The sequence below is a fragment of the Fopius arisanus genome, unplaced genomic scaffold (genome assembly GCF_000806365.1).
Source record: "Fopius arisanus strain USDA-PBARC FA_bdor unplaced genomic scaffold, ASM80636v1 scaffold00060, whole genome shotgun sequence".
NCBI lineage: Eukaryota > Metazoa > Arthropoda > Insecta > Hymenoptera > Braconidae > Fopius > Fopius arisanus.
This window is the reverse complement of record NW_011887799.1, coordinates 221,821-243,173: the sequence shown is the minus strand read 5'-3', so window position 1 is coordinate 243,173 and position 21,353 is coordinate 221,821. Positions and strand designations below refer to the sequence as shown.

The 21,353-nt window shown below is 38.8% G+C and overlaps 1 protein-coding gene across 8 annotated transcripts in view; it reads right to left on the bottom strand.

Moving 5' to 3' along the window:
- Prosap (prosap) overlaps positions 1-21,353 on the bottom strand; it is a 100,512-nt gene that overhangs the window by 35,794 nt on the left and 43,365 nt on the right. The window contains exon 1 of one of the 8 annotated variants that reach the window (XM_011308488.1): positions 1,722-1,901. The exons of the other annotated variants lie outside the window; for them this stretch is intronic. The gene's annotated coding sequence lies outside the window, so the exon portion shown is untranslated. Of the gene's footprint in view, positions 1-1,721; positions 1,902-21,353 lie in introns of those variants that run through there. 8 annotated transcript variants of the gene reach the window in all.

The following is a 21,353-nucleotide window of genomic DNA, read 5'->3' as shown; positions in this document are numbered from 1 at the left end:
CTCCAAAATTTTCATTCCCAACTGAATACTAAATAAAAAAAAATATCATTAATCAAAATAAAAAAATCATTCAATTACGCGGATTCATTAACGAACAATCAATGAAGAATGTGTTAATCAGTTTTAAAAAATGGGTCTTCAAACTTGTCGGGGGATAAAAGTTGACAACATAATTGCGAACGATTACAAAGCTTCCACCCGGTAGCAACAAAACAGAAAAAATAATGGATTGAACTTTTTCCCTTATCACTTTCTGTATTTAAGGGCTACTCGAGTCGAGAGGTGAGGGTCTGGCACGCCCTGTAACAAGTCAGGGTATGTCTGTCCCCATGCCCCCGGAAAGGGAAGAGAAAAAAAAAAACGTGAACAGAAAGATTGAAGAGAGGACGAACTGGAAGAGCGTCGAAGAGTGCCTGTACGACAATCAGGGGTCTAGGGTCTGTACGTGAAAGAAGAAAATGTCAGGGCATAGAACTCGTCAGAGAGTGAAAAAAGTGCGTGCATTCTCCTCGAAGAGGATTTTTCTCCTCACCATTAAAAAAAATACATTCAACCGTCTCTCAGGCTCTTCTACATTAACGCTGAACAATAAAAAAAGCCATAGAGAAGGAAAAAAAATATGATGTACATTTGTAGAATGATAGTTGACACCCAGCTACTCCCCCAGCATTCAAAATTGTTCTGTCACGTGCCGGAGGCTTTCTCTTTTCACCCCTTTAAGTTTAGGGTTGCGGAGGAGAGCAATCGTACGTACAGAGAGCAAATGACTGATGACACGGGATTTACATACCCACTGAGCCTTAATTAAGCTCATTCTCCACCGATACAACGGATTTTTTGTTAACAAACGGATTTTCTTTCGAAACACTATTTTTATTTTCACCCATGCAGATTTCAATTTCAAACCATTTTCATCTTCAAAATTCAACAGAATTTATTTTTTGGGTTAAACTATTATTCATTTTTTAATGATCACTTCAGTGCACTCAACCCAAAGTCAAACAGACTCAACCCAAAAATTTAACAACAAATACAATTCAATTATCAAATCAAAAACTCGTCAGATGAACCATTCGTTAACTGTAAAAAAAACTCGTCTGATGTAACTAAAACGTTGGATGAATGCACCCCATTGTACAACACGAAATTACTGCAAGGGATCAGGACACGCAGGGCAATCCCAAGAAAACCAATAGTTATTCAATGACAACATGATAAATCCACTTGTCAGAGCGAGAAATATCCTCACAACCCCTCGCAACCACCACAAAAATAGTACCACACCCAGATATGCCCCACAAATCGCCCCCAAATCAAGAGATTAAGAGATTCAACCCCCATCAGCAGAAACACACTCCCCTAAATTAAAAAAAAAGCAAACTACCCCCAACCCCGGACAAATGGCACATCGATAGAACTCAAAACCCTCAACTGTCCTCCCAGAACCTGAGGGAATGCTCAGGCGGGCTTATTGCCAACAAACCGGAAGGGAGCAACGCACTTCCCAAATCCAGAAAAAAACCTCAACTGCGGTAAACCAAGAAACAACCGTAAAAACCGATAAGCCCTAAAAAATGCCCAGCCACAACGAATGATCCAAATGCTGAAAAAAAAAAACTATTTAACACATTAAAAACCAAAAAAAAAAACATGAAAGCCAGACGAGAAATCGAGAAAGCAAAGAAACATTGGGGACGGATCGATATATTAAAATATTCTACCACATTCATGAGATTCCAAATAAATCCACACTGCGTAACTCCATGTGATTCCATTTCACTCCGTAAAATCGGCTCTATAAACACCACACAAGTATCGACGGTGTGTAAAAAATAGATGAAAAAGTGGTGAATTATTATTAAAAAACGTCAGGCCGCGAGGAGAGGCCGGGCCTCGATCAGTCTCACTCGGGGCGCATCTCGGTACTGGAGGGGTAGCAGGTGGCGCCACGGCAGAACCTCTGGGGTCGGAGGGGCTAGGAGGCGTGGATCCGGTCGCCTGGCAACGACTAGAGATCGACCGAGAGAAACACCACTACCCCACCACCCCCCATCCACCACATCACCCCCTCAACCCCCCTGCTTTTGGGGGTGGACTACGCCACTTCCGCTCTGTGTTGTGCCGATTTTGCCTTTCACGTTGGATAACAGGCCACTGACCCTTGAGATCGCTAATTATTATATTCACATCAACGTGAACACGTGGTTTATCGATTTTTTTTTTTCACAGCCAATGGAAGGTACACGGTGATGGGTACTGGTGAGTACATTAGTACTTGAGTTAGTAGGTTAGTGGCTGAGTGGATTGAATACTTAGTACTTAGCACGCTTTATGTACTTTTAAGGGTATTTTGTAGTTAGTACTTGAAACTTGATGAGTTAATTGATGGTGATCGGTGGGAGGCAGGCATTGGATGGTACTTAGTACTGGGTGTAGATTAATGTTAATTCTTGGTGTACTTAGTACTTCGGTGGTTTAAACAAAAGGATAAAGTTGATTGGGATTTCAAGTGAAAGTACTTGCTGCTGGGTACATTATTTTTTTTTCGTATACCGTTGTTACTAATGCTGTTGGTAGAAGGAAAATTAAGAAGAGAGAAACCAAAGGATGCGTGGGGAAGGAATTGTAATTCGTCGCGTGTTCTCTGTCGGTTGTTTGTATATCAGTATATATGTGGTTACACGGTTCGGTAAATTTGGAGGTGGAATTTCACTGATAATGAGGTGGCTATGGCTTCATTGTTGTTAATTTTATCTGATTCTGGGAGGGAAGGGAGGGTGTTGAGTTGTTTGGGGTGAATTCGTATCTTTTTTAAAGGATAATTGCAAATTTTTGTAATAGAGGAAATGATTTTGGGCTTGAATGAAAATAAGTTTGAAGCCACTGGAAAAAATGGAAATTGTCTGAAAATGTGGATACGATTGACTATTTCACCAGGTGCCTGCGAACCCCAGGTGATCACAAATTTTGAAATATCGGTTTTACAACCGATACATTGTGATAAAGACATGTTAAAGTACGTGAGAGCACGTGAGAAAAAGGAACGGATACAAATGGCTCCCGTTACATTTTTATTGATCGTCGGAGTGAGACCGGGAACATTTAATCTAGGCCACTGGCAGTTGAAGTACTCAAAATATATTAAATATATTTCAGGTAAATTATCAATTGAATGCTTTATCACTGATTTCATCTCGGAGTAACTAAAGTAACAAATGTAGATCACGGTAGAACTTGACAATTGAAATATTGCGGTGTCACATATCATGACTCGAGGAAAATCCACGATGAGATAAGATGGATTTTGTGGCCGTATCAAGTTTATCGAAGTGCTTGAGGACCTGAGGATAAATATGCGACTGACACTTGCCAGCCCAGCTTTACCCTTCACCTTACTAGATTCCCCGATGACCCCATTTTACTAGAGACATTTATCGGATGCCCAGAAAGGCGAGGAAATATCTCAAATCGGAGGGTGAAAAAAAAAACCAAGGGCTAGTGGTCGAATTTAGATGGGGTCGAAACAGGTGTGACAGTTAGATCAATAAATTAAAAATGCACGAGACCTAATGGTGACACATATGACAGGTATTTATCTTCATGAGATTAATATTATAAAAAGGAAAAGAATGGAAGAGAAAAAAATGTAGGATAGACCGGGATCGGAGACGAGGGAGAATCCGAAAGGATAGACTGATCGGATTACTCGGGTCCTTTGAGAAAAACTCCCTCGGCTATTTTTAATTTCAATAATATGAAAAAAAAGATCGATATTTACAGACAGTGTCTCGGCAAAATTGAGGAAAGTTAGTGATGTGGGGTAACCAAGATGCTCTCAGAGGAGTCCTCAGCAGGATGATAATTAAATAGTCCCCTTCTGGTTGTAGTGAAGAGGGAAACACTCAGGAAGGGCTGATGGTACGTGAATTTGAAATTTTTTTCCGCTACATTCAAAGGGGTTGTTTCACCCGATATATCAGAGGGGTTCGACTGCCGCTTGTGATATAAAATAAATGTTAGTATTCAAGACTTCTCCTGGTGCTATTACGAATGTATAACGAGTATGTGAGTATGTTTTTAGAAGAGGCAATTCGATGCGTCAAGTTGTTCCAATTTTAATTTTCTATAATAAAATGAAAACAATCATCGATTAATTTTCTGCATTAAAATTGTAATAACCGTTTGATTGAATTGAAAAACTTCTTTCAAATTCGTCCTATCCTTTCAATTCGATCAGGTCATGGGTTGTAATCAAAGCAATTGGATCGAATGGAATTTGCAATAGTCGGTCTAAACGAAAAATTGACTCCATCAGTTGAGTAAACTCAATTCCATTGAAAAAAGTGTCTCCTTTGCAGCTCGACAGAATCGCCATGAACTTTCACAAAAAATAACTCAATTGTCTTCATACTACCGGAAGAATTTTGTTGATCAAAGCGAGAAAGAGGCGAGATGCGGTGGCTGGGAGTAACGTGATCAGAGATAACAAAATACCTACAATAAGACGAGAAGATAACGAACAGAAGGCCCACGCAATCAAGAGATTTCACTGAGGTCGTTAACGCCCCCTTCTGTAACGAACCCATGCCATATCCCTTGGTTTGATACCTCCGAACTCCAACAAGATCCTTCATCCCATCCATCTCTGCATAACAACCTCTGATAAGACATCAACTAGAATTCATCTCCTGCCGCAATTCAACCGTCTGACAGAGCTTTATTTCAAGAATATTTCCTCCTCCTCTATTTCAATGTCCTGGATTTTCCGTAATTCCCTTCACCTCTCAAAGCTTTCATCAACCGTATCCCTTTTCTCTTTTCCTTTTTTCCCTAGTAAATAATCTCCTAATTATGCACAATAAAGAATGTACGAATTATTATATCATAAATTATAATTTTTTCTCAGCCATTCCCTTTTCTTCATGACATGACTATTAGTCGGTGACAAATTATTCTAGATGGACTTCCCCCAGAGGTAAATTTTCACTGGAAATTTCTCAACGGTGAGATAAGCTCCGGAAAGATGGATAGAGCAGAGTTTTATTTCTCACAACGGCGAGCAACTCTGATATCTTCTCCATAAGTACCCGTAAGTAGGACTCATTCGGTTTTTATGACGACAAGTGGTGGTCATTATGAAGGTCTGCATTACTTGCGGTGTAGATTCACCAAAAAATTACATGATTACACGGTTGACCGTTGAAAAAGGGATAAATAAAGGGCAAGTGTATAGATCGTACATGAACGTCGTCTTATTACTGTTGGGAAAGAATAAATAAATGAAGAGGAAAATTTGAAAAAAATAGGGGGGAGACATGAGACCTTCGCGATCCCAACGAACCTTGATTGAATCGAGTCAATTTAGCTCGTGTTCAACGATTGACCCCGATCCCAGGTGCGATTTCAGCTGGGGCTTGGCAATGATCCCCTGATGGTTGGAGCCCTCGTGGAACCAATATAATTCACACAGGATGCAACGCAGTTTAGCTCTATTTGTGTAGTTAAACGGGAACCATTTAATGGAAGATTGTCGACTGGGGGATGCACCCACTGATGCCTTTTTCCTCTGGATAAATCTCGACAAACTTGGAGACTGCTGCTCCATTCATCCACTCTTCAAAATTCTCCCCCCAAACTTCTCACATTAAGAAAAAAAATCTCAAGATATTTACTTGGCAATAATCATTTTTTTTCCCCAAATTTTGTTGCTTCCGCAATTATTGCATAAGGAAATTTTTCTATCCGTGCATTCGAGTTTTACTTGAAAATTGGACGAAGTTTGATTTAATTACAATTATTATTTGTGTCTTCGTAAGACGAATTTCCAGTTTTCTGTGAAATTCTCCGAATGTCAGCTGGAGAATATTCTCATCTCTCATTTCACTGGAAAATTATAATAATTTGCATAAAATTCGCATTAGAAACGAACAATTCATCTGATGATTAATTATTCTGCCATCCACCAAAACATCCCATCCACCATTACGAATTCTTTGACATTGAAGGTAAATTGAGGTGGAATTTCCACTAATGTACAAAAGAGAAGGCATTGTGATGAGAAAATGTGCAGAAAAGGCGAAAAAGAAGAACGATATGGCTCATTAAATGGCAAAGTTACGCCTCGAGCTGAGGGTAACAACAAGGGAGAAATGTCAATTTATTCAGTGTTTCACCCTGTGCACAGAAAAATTGTGAGGGGGAAAGAGAAGTGCGCACGTGGTTTGGAACTAACGACTGAAGAAAGAAGAAAATTAACACAACTCGGAAATGAAAAACTAAGGCGATTAACGAAACGCTAGAGAAAATAGACCGGCTTAATTCTAAATTTAGGCCTTTGGGTTAGAGCTCAAGTTTTCTCAGGACTAAATTCAGTAGACATTAACTCGAACCACCCACGTGCTTGGCTCTTCCCTCTGCCTCCATCGACACCCTAATATCGACGAGATGATCAGTCATTAGTAGAGAAAATCTGAGCATTTCTCAGTCCTCCGTATTAGTTCTATTGCTGCGCAATCAAGCAAATCTATTTTTCCAAATTTAAGTCACCCAACAAAAATGAAAATCACAAGTCCAAGATTAAGATTAAGTCACCCAAAATCACTCTCTTCCGACTGCTATCATTTTTTGTTTTTAATAACAAAGAACAAATATCTTGTTGCAAATAATGAAGAAAAATGACTGTTCATTCAATACCTTCCCAGTGAGAGGATGAAAAAAGAAATAAGAGAGAGAATGTTTTTATGACTAATGATTATCAAGGGCGAGTTGTCAGTACGTAGGTTCAACCACGGGGGAACAAGCATGACACTGTTATGAATTGTCGGAAATTTCGTGACAAATAGCTCGAGGCATTGAAGAGAGCAAAATGCGGAGGAGAGCTCCGTTATTTTATTACGTCGGTATTTAACAATGTTTTTCCTTTTATTTCAGAGATGATGGATATTCAAGAACTTGTATGATTTGACTCTCTTGCATCTTTTGTTCTTAACGCATGGATAGAAAAATATTTTTTGTCGTTTTATCGTTGTTGAAAAATTGCGATTTGCAACCACTTGACATTTTCAACGAAGAAAAATTGCTTTGGAATTTTTGCAGAATTTTTATTGATGAATCAGTCAATTTTTTTCAATATTGTGATAATCGTCGGTGATCGTCACATGACATGTCGAGAGATTTGTGGCATCTTCGGATATCTGGATGAGAAAATCCAGATTGGAATGATGAACCGAAGGAGGCAAGACTATGTTGCAGAAGTATGTATGTATCACGTGACTGTAAATAGTGGCTGGTTGGGCTGCCTACTTCGCACACGCCCAACCACTGATTATATTCCAGATTATATTCCATCGGTGCCCATATGCCTCATACTGGTTCCAGGTAGGTGGAGACCATTGAAGAAAAAATAAGGACAAAGAGAGAGTAAGCCACTGTGTACATTGAGAATAGTAGAATGAGTGTGCGAATATATACCTATCATTTTCAAAGAGCCACATCTTGGAAAGCTCCGAGAGGGTATCTTGAAAATCTCTAGGTTTTTCGTGATATGTCACTCTATCTGGCAACACGTGAGTCCATATTTTCATGGTATCGAGGGCTTGATTTCACCCATTCAATCCAGAAATATATTTCTCAGTGTTTTGCAAATAAATTACTCCTGACTATCGCAATGTTGAAAAATGAAAAAAAAATCTAGATTTAGAAATCAATAATTATATATATCAAAAATTTCCAAAAAATCTCCCGAAAATTGAGCGAAAATGTAATGTAATCCTCCCCCAGACTTTCCCTACCAGTAGCATAAAGATTGTCATTGAAAAGGCCGAGGTAATTTTTCCCTGAAGCAGCTCGAATTACTGGCCATATTTCACCACCCAGTATGTGGGTGCATTCTCTCCTTTTCTCATACGACGGATGCCCAGTTGGTTTTCTCACCGTGGTATATACGGTGCCACGGAATTCCACGGAAAAACGTCGTTGTATATACATATACAGAAAAAAAAATGCCATAAACAGGGAGACGGGGGGAGGGTCGTTCCTCTTCTGTACAATAGAATCGACAAGCAAAGCCAAGATACCATAGCCATATACTCTCCCTCTTTAGTCCTTGGTGTTTGCACCATACCTCGACCGTTTGCCATGTTCTCATGACCTCGCGCCTGACCACTTGCGATTCACTTTATACGCTTTATGCAATGACCGTTTCACACCACCAAACAGTCGAATGATCATCGATTACTTCAAACCCGGCCAATCATTCATATTGCACTATCCTGTCATATTACCCACTACCGTGTATTCGCGTTCAACTGCTATTGAGCTTTTTAACATCACTGGGAAACACCACGAAGAACATTCAACAGTGGAAATGCTCATGTCGAAATCATTGCACAGTAAAATTTATCAAAGTTCATTGATAGTATAATTTATAGTAATCATCAGAATGACCAGCTTTCTCATTTGATGTTGTAATTACCATGTCCAACGTGGTAAACTATGAGAAACTATAATTAAGATCTGTTTAAAAAGTCTTAACTATTTTGTCATCGTATTATCTCGTATGGACATGGAATTTTGCGCCGTAGATTAAATAAGAAACTGTCGTGTCAGTTTTGCTATCCCAGGGAGAACATTATTTTTAATTACTTGGGAGGTCATAAACTTCAGTCTAGCCTGATTTATCCCGCTTGGAGGAAAATGTTGGAGGCATTGGATCCCCGAGATTTTCTCGTTTCGCGAAATTTGTCCTCATTCTCGTCACGTGCCTGGCACTTATCCAACCCCGCGCTATCCCAGTGACCGAAGAAAGCTTTAGTCTCATCTTTTCGGGGGTCAATGCCGTGTAATTGTGAGACCCAGTTGCCACATCCCTTCGAGAGCCTTTCCCGATATTGTCAGGGTAATGTATGGAGAATTTCAGGGCAAAAATCTTCAGTCTTTAATCTCCATTCCAAATTACTCCAATAGAATCCGGTAGCGAAGTGATAACTATTGCCGATTTTCACTGTTGCTCACTCAATAAAAATTACGACTCCCAAAAAATAAAGGCAGAGATAGAGAAATTTATTGGGGAATGATAAGACATGCGGGTCATGTTCCAGGACATTATAAAAAAATGTCAAGAAAATGAGAGATGCCAAAAAATGACTGCCATTGACGTATTGTCGTTGGTCTCTTATATGTCTCTAATAGATAATAGACATAATTTTAGAGTATATATTTTTTGTGTTGAGATAGTGTTTACTGTAGCACAGAATACAACAGTTTGTTCGTTAGCTATTGGTATCCGAATGATAATGGCGAATGGTACACATCTGCAGACATGTATACCCGACCCAGCAACCAACTAACCAACCAACCACGAGAACTAGTCCAATATGCGTGTGCATCAACAGTAGCTGGCGTGCTGTCACAGTAAAGCTCGTCGTATTAAATTATGTAAACGGGCGTACCCTTATTTGTGCAAACCAACTACAGTGGACGCTGTATATATCATGGCCCCAGGGGAATTTTTGCTGGAGTTACGAGCCAGCGGAGATAGAAACGGTGAAAAGGAAGTGGAGATGTTTGAAAAAAAGAAAAAAGGTATGCAAGAAGTTGTACCAGTGAAAGGGAGGCAAAAGGGGGGAATTGTGTGAGGAAGGGTTAAAGCGTGAAAGGGCTAATTCGAGCCGATGAACATTCAGCATTTTCCTACCTCGGGACTTATCATGATAAATATCCCGGGGAGATCGGGGCATCGCGGACTCACCTTAAGACGCTGAAATATTTCCGCAATAACCATAACCCCCATAGCACCTTCCCACGCCTTCTTACGACCCTCAACTGACTTTTCGTCGCTAGACCGGTCAATCCCGCACATCACCCATTATGTCTAGGGGACTATACCATTTCATTATTTTTATCGTGTATTTATGGCTATCTTTAGGGGTAATAAAATGCCCGCTTAATGTTTCCTATTGATTGAACAGAGGAGAGAATTTTATTCCACTTGAGATTCTTGTTCTCGTTAAATTCAGGACGTATAAATTTTTAGAAGGTTCCATAAATTATATTTCAATTCCACTCATTCGATTGGCAATCGCGAGGATTTTCATTGGACCGAGAAGAGATTCATGAGGGGATGTGAAGCTAAATGGACTACGCGGAGAAAGTTAAATAATAAAAATTCATGTTGGAATATGGATATAGTAAAATAATAATTAAATACTGTGTCCAACTCCGTAAAGTCAAAAAATTGGAAAGGATATCTATTTAATCCGCATCGTGAATTTGTAAATAATTTTGCTTTACCGTTCTGTTTTTTGCGGTCATTATCACGCATCTAAAATAAGGAAAAAGCATTTACCGCGGAAAAAAAATGGGGAATATAAATCAGAATAATTGAGTGAAACAATTACCCTGGAATGTATATTTTATTAACAAAGATGTATGGATTTATAGACCATTACCTCGGCAATTTGTAACAGTACTGTGGCAGGAAAATTTGAGCTAATTGATGGAGGAATTTACATGCCACTGCCAACGACCACCAGGTGGTAATTTAACGAATGGCGTGGACAAGCCATTAGTCCTTTCCTTGACAAACCCCATGATTCATAAGTGATTAAAGAAAAAAATCAATGTATCCACTTCACTCGCTTGAAATTTCAAAACAGCATAAATATGTGGACATATCAAGTGTGTGAAATTAACTCAGTGTGAAGTGTTGCCTGGGGTGTGAAGAGAGAGGTGAGTTCAATGCGAAATAGAAATAGGAAGCACCAGGTGCGGGTGTAGTGAACCTCGGTAAAAATAAATAAATAAATTGTGGCGAGCTGCATGGATGATGGCGCCAGATATCTCGGGATCAGGATTCGCTTTCAAGGGCTGTGAATGCCCGTTTCGTGCTGTGGATGTTCTTTACCATCTTCACCCTGCTACTCGACAAAGGCGAGTTCATGACCAATTGGAATCAGTGGAAAAACCGCGAAACACCTGAACCCCACGGATTTTCTCTTAATGTCAAAAACAAAAAAATCATTAATGGTACGTTAAAAAGAAGATTTGCATTCTTCCCTGGGATTGAAGACAATTTTTTAAATCAAAAGATCAAGCTCGAGTTATCAATTCTATTCTGGTGAATCGGAAGATGACAACCGGGTCAATCCTGTGCTAAAAATCTGTCAGCGAGATGTCAGAGAAATATTTTTGAGGTAGTACTGAGGAATGAAAAAAATATTCAGAATTTGCGATCGAGGATGTTCAAAAAGGATTTTACAACCGAAAACTGTTGAAGCAGAAGAGAGAATACAAGAGGATCCTCCGGACATAAAGAAAAAAAAAGGATAAAATAAAAGAGCAAAACGGGAGGCAACACGGGATTTATTAGCGAAGTGGAGGAGGATTTATGCGGGGATACTTGCAGGTGGCGAAGAATTCGAGAAGGTTGAAGAGAGAACGAGAGATTGGTAGGTGAAGGGAAAGTAAGAGGAGGATGAAATAAAAAAAAAGGATAAACAGGAGAGTTTTATCGTTTAAACGCGGGGGAAGAGCGAATCCCTACATCCTCACCACAGCAGACAACACCGCCGAGATTCTAGACTTTCTTACTATAGAACACTCCATAGTAGTGTAACGCCACTTATATTAATCTTCCGGTAATTAACGAGAAATTATCTGTACTAGGCGCCGCAGTAGCTGATCGATTATTCTTTTTGCATCGCGTAGTTAATCGGTTGTAGCGATCTTTCGCATGTTTTCCATCATGTTGTGATGATTTGTTTGATAATTACGATAATTGTTTTACGAAAACCAATGTAATTGCAATAATTCATTGACTTTCTTATCAAGAGAATCGAAAGTGATATCGAATGTTTTCAGGGTAATTTTTGTTCGCCGGTTCTTATACGTGTCGTGTATTGTAGTGTCGGTGATAAAGAAGAAATAAAAAAAAATGTTGAGTAGATATCGGTTTGCATTAATGCCCTTCTTACCACTCTCAACCCCCAATGATGCGTGTTTCGTTTCCAAGGACGCGGAGAAAACATTTGGATCGGGTTGTAGGCGAGATTCTTCTTGCTGATTTTAAGTCAGTGTTATACTGCTTACAGTAAAAAATAAAAATAAAAAATATTGTACCGCTCTCTTGCAGTCGTGGTATAGTAACCAAGAGAAGTACTAAATCTCACTTGGATATCTACCGGGCATATCGGCATCACTGTGACAGTGGGATGTGCCACCTTAGTCTTGTTTTTGTATTTTTTACTATTTTTTTATTTTCGTGTTTACATTGTCTATTTCTGTTGTAAATCTCGATAAGAAATCTATCGCATCTCCCGATTTAGTTCATCGTTTATAGGTTTATTTATTTTTACTTTCGCTTCTGACGAACGGATGTTAATTAATTATAGGTCAAACGATTGAGAATGCTATTTAATTATTTGCCACCTAAGGACTTTAAAAATTTATTAGAACACTGCAGCCATTGTTTCTGTTTTCACAATGTTTTTGCCAATTCCTAGTCTTTCTCGATTTAATTATTGACTAATTTTAGAAATCTACCGCAGATGATTGGAGAAGGAATATAATTGAATTGCTAAAAAGTATATGAGACAATAATTGATGTTCAATGGAAAGAATGAAGTGGGAAATGGCGGTTCGAAATAATATTGTTAATTTATTAGCAAGAAAATAGTATAGAAAGTAGTAATCGGATGTCTTGTTTCTTGGGAAAGACTTTCTCAGAAGAACGAAGAAGTCTACTCTTTGTTTTTGGTCTTATATATTTTTTTTTCTTTTTAAAGTCAAGCAAGGAAATTTGAGTCTTACGTCACGATTTTTGGGCGTTCCCTTTTTTTTTAAATCCCCGATTCTCAATACAATGAGGTGATGACCGCATGACCCCGTGACTTATTTCGTGGACCATGAAGAGACCACCCTCATGGTCAATATTCACCAGTGCTTTTTATCACTCACCAAGATCGAAATGAGGAGAGAAAGGACAAGAGGAGAAAATGCCGGCCAAAAAAAATGAGGTTGCAAAGTTTTTCCAAGATTATCTCGTGGAAATGACTAAATGCCACTTACGATAAATAGCCTCAACTTTAATTAAAAGCCATTATACAAAATGACAATTTAATTAACCGAAAATCGTTTGTACAGTTTCGGATCGTCGTATTTGAGTTGGTAATTCTTTCTATTTTTTCAGATTGACCTTATCTGTAAAAATAGAGTAGAAAATGCACTTTGAAGAATTCCACAATGGAACAATCGAGTTTTCATTATTTTCCTATTATTAGGTCATTACAAAGAGTCATTATCTTAATGAGAAACGATGTTATATGTTACCACGTGTGTAGTTCTTCACGGTGCCCCTATCTCGATCGGTCCTTATTTTTACTTGTTCCTTACACACCGAGCAGTCGTTTCACGATGAAGAGAGGATGAAAAACAAAAAAAAAAATACCGCGAAGAGGGTTTGTATAGGGCTATTTTAAGTCGTCGCGGAAACTGCGGCTAATTATCGAGGTATCGATCCAATCTCGAGGATAAAAAAACGTATTAGTAAAAAATTGGTCGAGTATAAGTGTCACGCGTAAAGTCTGGCGAGTCTATTTTCATTAGGAATTTTCCATTTTCAAGATATTTAATTACGCGGTTGTAAAAGAATGATATTGTAAACTTGAAGAGTAAGTTCATAAATTGTGATTGAAAATGTAGAGACACGCGAAGACGATGATTTTCATGACGATGATTTTCTTCAGTAAATATTGTTGCACTCGTGGCAATGACAATAACCTTAATCTATTATCCAACCGCTAGAGTACAGAAACAAGGTTGCCTAGGTTTATACAATGTCCTCTTCTCTTAAGACGTACAACATTCGTATGCGCTTACACTCTGCAATTACACATATAACGAAGTAGACCGTTCCTTCACTAATTAATGACCCTATCAGGCACTGCGCACGGGTGGCTAACGACTCTGTATGGATGAGAGAGGATTACACATCCGTCTCCATTTCTCAAGTCTTAAAATAATCCCCTATCTTTCAATCCTGACCTCCTAAATTCGTTTCCTTCGACCTCCAACCGCACCGAAAAAAACAAAGATCCATTGGAATCTCCCGAAACTTGGAATTGAAACGTTAATGGAACCATCTGTCTCTATATGACGAGAACTTCCAAAAAGTGTTCTTCGACATTATTCTTGCCATAATGGAATTAGTAATTTACAGGTTTGAACTTGGTTTTCCGAATTTATGTTCGATTTTTCTATTTGATCGATCATCAATTTATTAAATAGTGGGATAATTGACGGATTTGAAATGGTAATTGTGTTAAAAATTGATTAGTGCGGTTTGAAATTTAAATGAAAAATAATGAGTTGACGGACTTGGGTCACTATACGCGCGCGTCTACCCTGGCAAGATGGCCCTGTTCTGGACCAGACTATTGATCCAACAGAGATAGAGGGTAGGAGTCAAACGTTGGCATCAGCAAGGGAGGTGGAAATAAAAAGAGCAAGAAAAGGGAATAGTAGAAGGTGAAAGAGGAACCCAGGAGCGGCAATCTAGATTACTAACCCTAGGCAAGCTTGTGTGTTGTCATAAATTCATTCCTTCATCTCTCTCGTTTTATGATTATCGCGTACAAAGGAATAAAATACAATCCACCATTTTGCCGTTGATAAATCATCAAGTATTTTTCAGTGTCGGTAAATTTTTACTTTATTCAGTGAGCCAATGAAAAATAGAGGATGTGGACATGGCGAGTCCAATCAGGATCAAACATTCCACGATTGGAGCTGGATTTGTGCTCGACTAATATTTACCCACGTGCTATGTGCATCGTTACTATCGTTAGCGTCGATCAAAATAATTATGGTGATTTCAGGTCTCTCTTTTTCTCTCTCTGCAATGAGCGAATTTCCTTTCATACATGTACACTGTAAATCGGAATAGTTGCGGCACTTGGGCTGTTAACTGAGGTAGTGAGAAATCTTTAGAACAACTCTCGTAAGTGATTGCACCGCACTTTAATTCGTGGCCCGAGAGCCGATTATAACCCGTTAACGTAATCTTTAGAATAAACAAGGTAGAACTAATCACCACATTAATTAACCATCTCTCAGGGTAAACGATTAAAAATAATGAAATTGTTAAATTATCCGTTTTGGAAGAATATTCGCACGAGTTATGGAAAATAGTCACGATAGGCACTTCATTAGGATATTTTTATTATAAAATAAAATTATTAGTTCATTCCTTCAACAGAGGAGTAATATTCGACTTTTTTCATCTCCTAACACGAAAAGTGTAGACAAACGAAATTCGGCAAAAGTAATCATTTATTTGTTTTTTTGCTCGACTCGCAATTGACATTTGGAGCATATTTTATGCTCCGCGTGTTTTCATTTTGTCGAGTACTCTATTAGCTCTGATTTGTTCGAAAGAAATGTCAGAGGAATGTTTTATCGACATGATTTTTATAACTTTTACTAGAACTTTCATTTGATATCAAATGATTCATGAAGGAAATAAACTGTCTGAAGTCTATTGCTTTCAGAATATAAACTTTTATCGAATTTCCGGTTCTCCCCAAAACATTTAACTGGAATTACGATGAAGATTCTCACCACCATGATACTAATTATCCTAAATAGTAACCACTACTATTGCCATGTTCAAGTGAATAAATATCAGTGATATTGAATAGAAGACCGAATTGCCAAGATAAGGATTGTAATGGATTTTCCAAACTAGAAAACAATGCTCCGGTGTAAATAGTAGAATGCGGTTGGCTCAGTTTACAATTCCAGTTAACTTCGAGCAAATTATTGTCTCAGTGGTTATTTATCAATAATAGAGTGGGATTTAGTAGGAAGGAGTTTAGTTCACCGAATGTAATTTCCGCAGCGTCGATCATCTCTAGCTTAGATTTTCCCTCGGTAACTGCGTGCAACTATGCCATGTACATCACTAGGATGTAACAGTAGCATTTTGCCCCGAGGGTGTGAATAATAATGTAACGTGGCTGCGTGGCACGGTTATGTCGTGAAACATCCGGATGTATGGAATGTACACAATAACGCCTCTTGTAAATATTATCGCCTGGTGAGTGTTGGTACCACCACAGATAAATACACCATTGGAGGCTGTCCTGTTGTTACCCTTAACGCGATCTGTTCTCCAGAAAAATTATAGATTTTTAACAGAATTTGTTTTGTCCAGAGCATCGTTCACGGATCACGGATCATTCCCGGTATCATTCTTACTCCTACTCTAATGCTGAGAATTTCCATCTTGAAATTCTAGTCCACGGAGAAAAACAAATACACTCCCGTTATAGACTCACTCGTTACACTGGCATTTTCTCCTCTTATTGATTTTTCGTCGGGTACCCGGAGTAAACACTCGCGGAAAACAAATATTGTTGAATCTCGTATATAATGTATATACAATATTCAAAATAAGTGCATTAGTGGAAAATGGATCTGGACATAGAATTTATTCTATTCCCAGTAGATGTTCAAATTTATATAAATTATAATATCTATTTGGAATCGAATTGTCAATTTATTATGAACAATAACTGCACGGAGAGGAAATGTATTGTTCCTTTGTTTGGCGAGTTGTCCGCTTTGCCATGACATTATTTTTTCTCGTTGCAGTGATGGAAATGCCGCGAGCGATGCATCAGAATATCATTTGAATTCTGGGTTGTCATCCAGGCTCATAAATGGATGCAGCGAGCTAGAACTGGCACGAAATAAACTGGAGAGTGTGAAAAGGACGACGAGAGACGGAATGGCGTGACACGTCATGAGAGAACCGATCAGGATGAGGTATCTCAGTTCATAAGTGTCTCCTGATGATCTGGAAACCCGGAAACGATGGGCTCTAACAACTCAGTATCACGAAGGTGAGGAGGACCGAACCCTTCGGGGTGGCGATACCTTTTCTTGGTGCACGAAGGGTCATCAACCATCGGGATGCGTTGAGAAACGTGGTGGGTTGAGTATTACGACCAGATCTAATTGAAACCGCGAACCTTGGGGCCCCCACAATGCAGGGCCGGTTATTCTCCCTTAGAAGTAACTGAGGAATGAATAAAATTGAGAATAATAAAGGGAATGAGAACAGGCGGATTTGCCTTGAGCACACGGAGCAGAAGAAGAAACATTTCTTTCCCGAGTAACTCGCTTTTCAATCAAGAAACTTGCACCCCGTTGAAAGTTTTCAGTAGTTATATCACGCGAGCTTCAAAATTATTGAAAATTTCTCGGAGATCTCGGCGAGTGGAGGGAGATGTGTAAAGTTCGGCAACTTCCAAGTATGAGCTGCCAAAGTTTCTACATTTTGTGACGTGTAGAGAACCTTGAATCAAGTTTTCAGTGACTTATGAAAGTTCGAAGGGTCATTTCTCGTATTTCGATGGCAGTTACGAAAATGAGTAAAAAGCTCATTATCTACCAGCAGTCGAATGATAGAAAGGGACAACTTGAATTAATTAACATAGTTGAACTATCAAACATCACGGAACCCTTTGGAAAAATTCGGTAATTGCAGTTCGTAAATTTTCCTGAGCCGCATTTCACTCTGAAATTACGGAGCAAATAGGTAAATTTTATTGAATATTTCGAGGTGTAGATTTGCGAAAGATCAATACAGCTTCAACTTGATCACAGGGAATTGACTAACCCAAGCAGATTTACAATGTGTACAGATACTGTATATGAGTCTGTGGGAATCACATTCACTCAAAGAAATACCCTGCGAAATGAATAGGAAGGCCCCTCGGAAAATACACATCACAAAGTCTATTTCGCCACAAATTGCCCCAGAAAATAATTGCTATGAGAATGAACACCTGTAACATGTTCGCTGAGGCCTCAAATCCGTCTCTCTTTATCACCATTTTTTCACCGTTTTTTTATTCTCTCTTTCACCTCCGCCTTCATAGGCCGTCAAAGTATCCTTAACTGCAACTTTCGTTTTTTCTCCAGGCTAAATTATCCGCAAAAGACAAAATAATCGTCTCAAGAAATCGGTCAGGTGCACGGAGTGCCGTGTCCTTGGTAGAAATACGCGTTATTTTCACAATTTTTTAATATACGTGAGAAATTTTATGCCAATAAGTCCGAGGAGTTGAAAAGTGATGGTATAACATTACCCATGACTTTGCATTATCAGTATGCAATCTTTACCTGGAATTATTATAGTACCTGGTAAATGGCGCGACATAATCCAGCAGTAGTTGATCGTAATTAACTAGTCATAGACGTGATAACTATTTAACGACTTGTTGACCATTTTAATGCAAACATGGTAATTTTTATAATTTAATACTGCCCATGTACTGACATCTATGGTAGATCCATAGACAGTACATGGGCTGTACATGGGCAGTACATGGGCAGTACATGGACAGTGTTGAATTAAAAGAATTGTCATGTTTGTCCACAGAAAAAAGTTTGTCCACGTGTGGCTGAGGCATTGATGAGTTTGATTGGGCTGCGCCATAAGATAATCCACCAAGTGAGTGGTGACTCGAAGGTTCTCGTGAGTGTTGTTGCGTTAGTTGGTATACGTGCAGCAGTAAGAGTCTGTAGGTCAGTTACTGTTACTGTTACCGTCGGCTATTACCGGTTATCCGCGGGCAACGGTCGCGGTATGCCAAGTCGCGATCACATGGAATTCACCTGGTCTCTCTTCCACAATCTACTCTCTCTCAACCACTGCTAAATTACACTGATGATGCAATAAATTCTCAATCAATGATTGACGTTGATTATGGTATCGTTTTATTATGAATCACGTACGTTCATTATCTCTCCGAAAAGTTGATGATTTTATTGCATCGAGGTGAGTGATAATTCTCACCACTTTCGACCATTCATCGGTGTCGATAAATCGATGTAATGAGAATTGGGAGGAGATACTCGATTTTCAATACGCCTACCAGAAGGTTAATTAATAAATCCCGGAGGCACTTGACCAGACCTAATGATGGAGATTTTATTTTTTCATTAATTAATTTGTTAAGAACACCGAGGCTAATTAACGATGAGTGAGATGCATCATCCGGAGCACAGGTGGACGTGCGTTTAAGTGAAATGTAAAATATTCAAGTAGATTTTTTTTTGCTGCTCCGTTTGATCCTTACGCAGTGTTAATTTTTTTATTACATGCGAATATCACTTTCATCAGGTTATATCTATTCGTTATATCATATGTCATATGTTACAAGCAACCGCGACTTTCTATTCCTAGCTGAATGAATGAAAAATCATGCTGAACGCCTGGGCAAAGTGTTACAATCACTCTCTTAGGCTTTACACCACAGAAGATGTATTGAGAATAATAAAGCAATGAGTATGCAGTCCATGTTTCACGCTCGAGCATCGAAGTTATGGTTCGTTGACATTGTTTTTGTTTACGATCAACCTTGATTGAGTCTAGTGTACGCGAGTACTAACTCACGCTAACCGTTCGCACATCCATTTATGCAAAATTCCTGGGGAATTTCAGGTTTGAGTGGAGGTATCTATCGAAGAGGATGAATTTTCCATAAGTGCCAGCTCACGGTGATATACCGCACGGTAATATGAATTTAATTGAATATAGTTATACTACCTGTGTACAGTGATATATTGCATTAATGTAAGTTTTTAACTCACCACTGGCGAAGGATCATTTTATCAGAGAATTATTTATTGCTTCGTGTTATTGGGCAGAGTCGAGAGTTTAATTAAAAGGGAATTATAAATAGAACGTTTCGAGAATCATTTCAACATTGTTAATTGGCAAATTCTGTATTCCAATATAGCACTTCTCATTTCAATAGCGAATTGACTTATCAATCAAATTTTCCCTTTAGTAAGCAAAATCTCCACCTTCACTGCCACAATGTTTTTATGTATTATACGTATAATTCGCGAGTCTTGCGTAAGGAAATACACGGAAAGAGAAAAATAAAATAAACCAAAAATGAAAATTCCCAGAATAAAAACGTTAAACATATGTTTCGAAACGCAACCTACGAGCGAGGTAAAATTTCATAAAAAAAAAGTGCCAGTCGGAACTGAATTCGTACGAATCGTCACGTAAATTTTACGGTTTTTTCCGTCAAAATTCACTACCTGTCCGATGAGTCACCACTATAGGAACAAGTTCTTCCGTAATTTTACCCAACGATTGAGAAATATATCACAAACTTCATAAAAGCTGCCTGAAAAGTTCCAGAGAATAAAAGCTCATACAAGAGTACGTGTTTTTTTTTTCATCGATTTTTATCAAAATTTCTAGTCCTACTGTTCCCCGACGTCACCATATCTACAAACTCCAATCTCAACTCGTCCACCAAGAAATATTGTCCTTGAATGGTGCCTAGTACTTTTAATTCAGAAAACCATTTTTTTTTCACCCCGAGAAAAGAACAACGAAAAAACGCTGACATTTAATACGATGAGTTTGTCCGACTCTCGGGTGGTCGTATTGCTCTTTGTCGTATACACCGGAGAACCTCAGGTGTGCTGAGGACAGCCAGAGAATCAACGATAGAAGGTAAAAGAGAGAGGAAACGTGCCCGGGGTGCATACCCTCCTTCACCGGACAGCACACATACACTGATAAACTCAACGACCACCCGATGCTGACGGGGGTCGTGGACCCTGTAATTATAAAGGACCGGTTTCTGCCATGTGTGCGGTGATGTGCCGGTACCACCTACGGTACCCCCAACAATCTATACTTGTGCATAATTGTCTGGGCCACCCCCCCACCCCAACTTTTTCCCTCTCCTCTTGAATAATCCCGACGTCAAGATCCCACGAGAATTTCACCTACTCGGTCTAGGTTAATTAAATTGTGAAAATTCGTATACATAGAAATTCGCACATCGGGAGTAAAAAAAAAACATCGTAATCCAAAATTTTTCAATTTTTCAATTTTTCAGAAAAAAATCGCGAAATTTCTTTTGAGTTTTTTTCATAAATCAAAAAGAATTATTTGTGAAAACTATTGAACGGAATTAATAGTCTTTGAAGTTTACAAAATTTGAAGTTACGAAAGGTATGGACGATTTGACTCTGTGACCCTTCGTGAAAGGTCAAGATTAAAGTTCAAAGTGTTAAAGGAAAAAAGGCAAAGGTTCCAATTTCAAACGCCAGGGTTTAACACCCGCGTGACGCTTATTGAAGTTTTTTATGCACCGCCTGGGGATAAACGACCCGACGATTCAATAGGGTTGGAAAAAATTGAAGTTGTACGGACAGTTGCTGGTAATTTTCAGAGGACTGCCATAGAATTAACTTCAAAGAAAACCCAAAACCATGAAATTTCTATTTTCACAGCAAATTGGATAGAACAACAA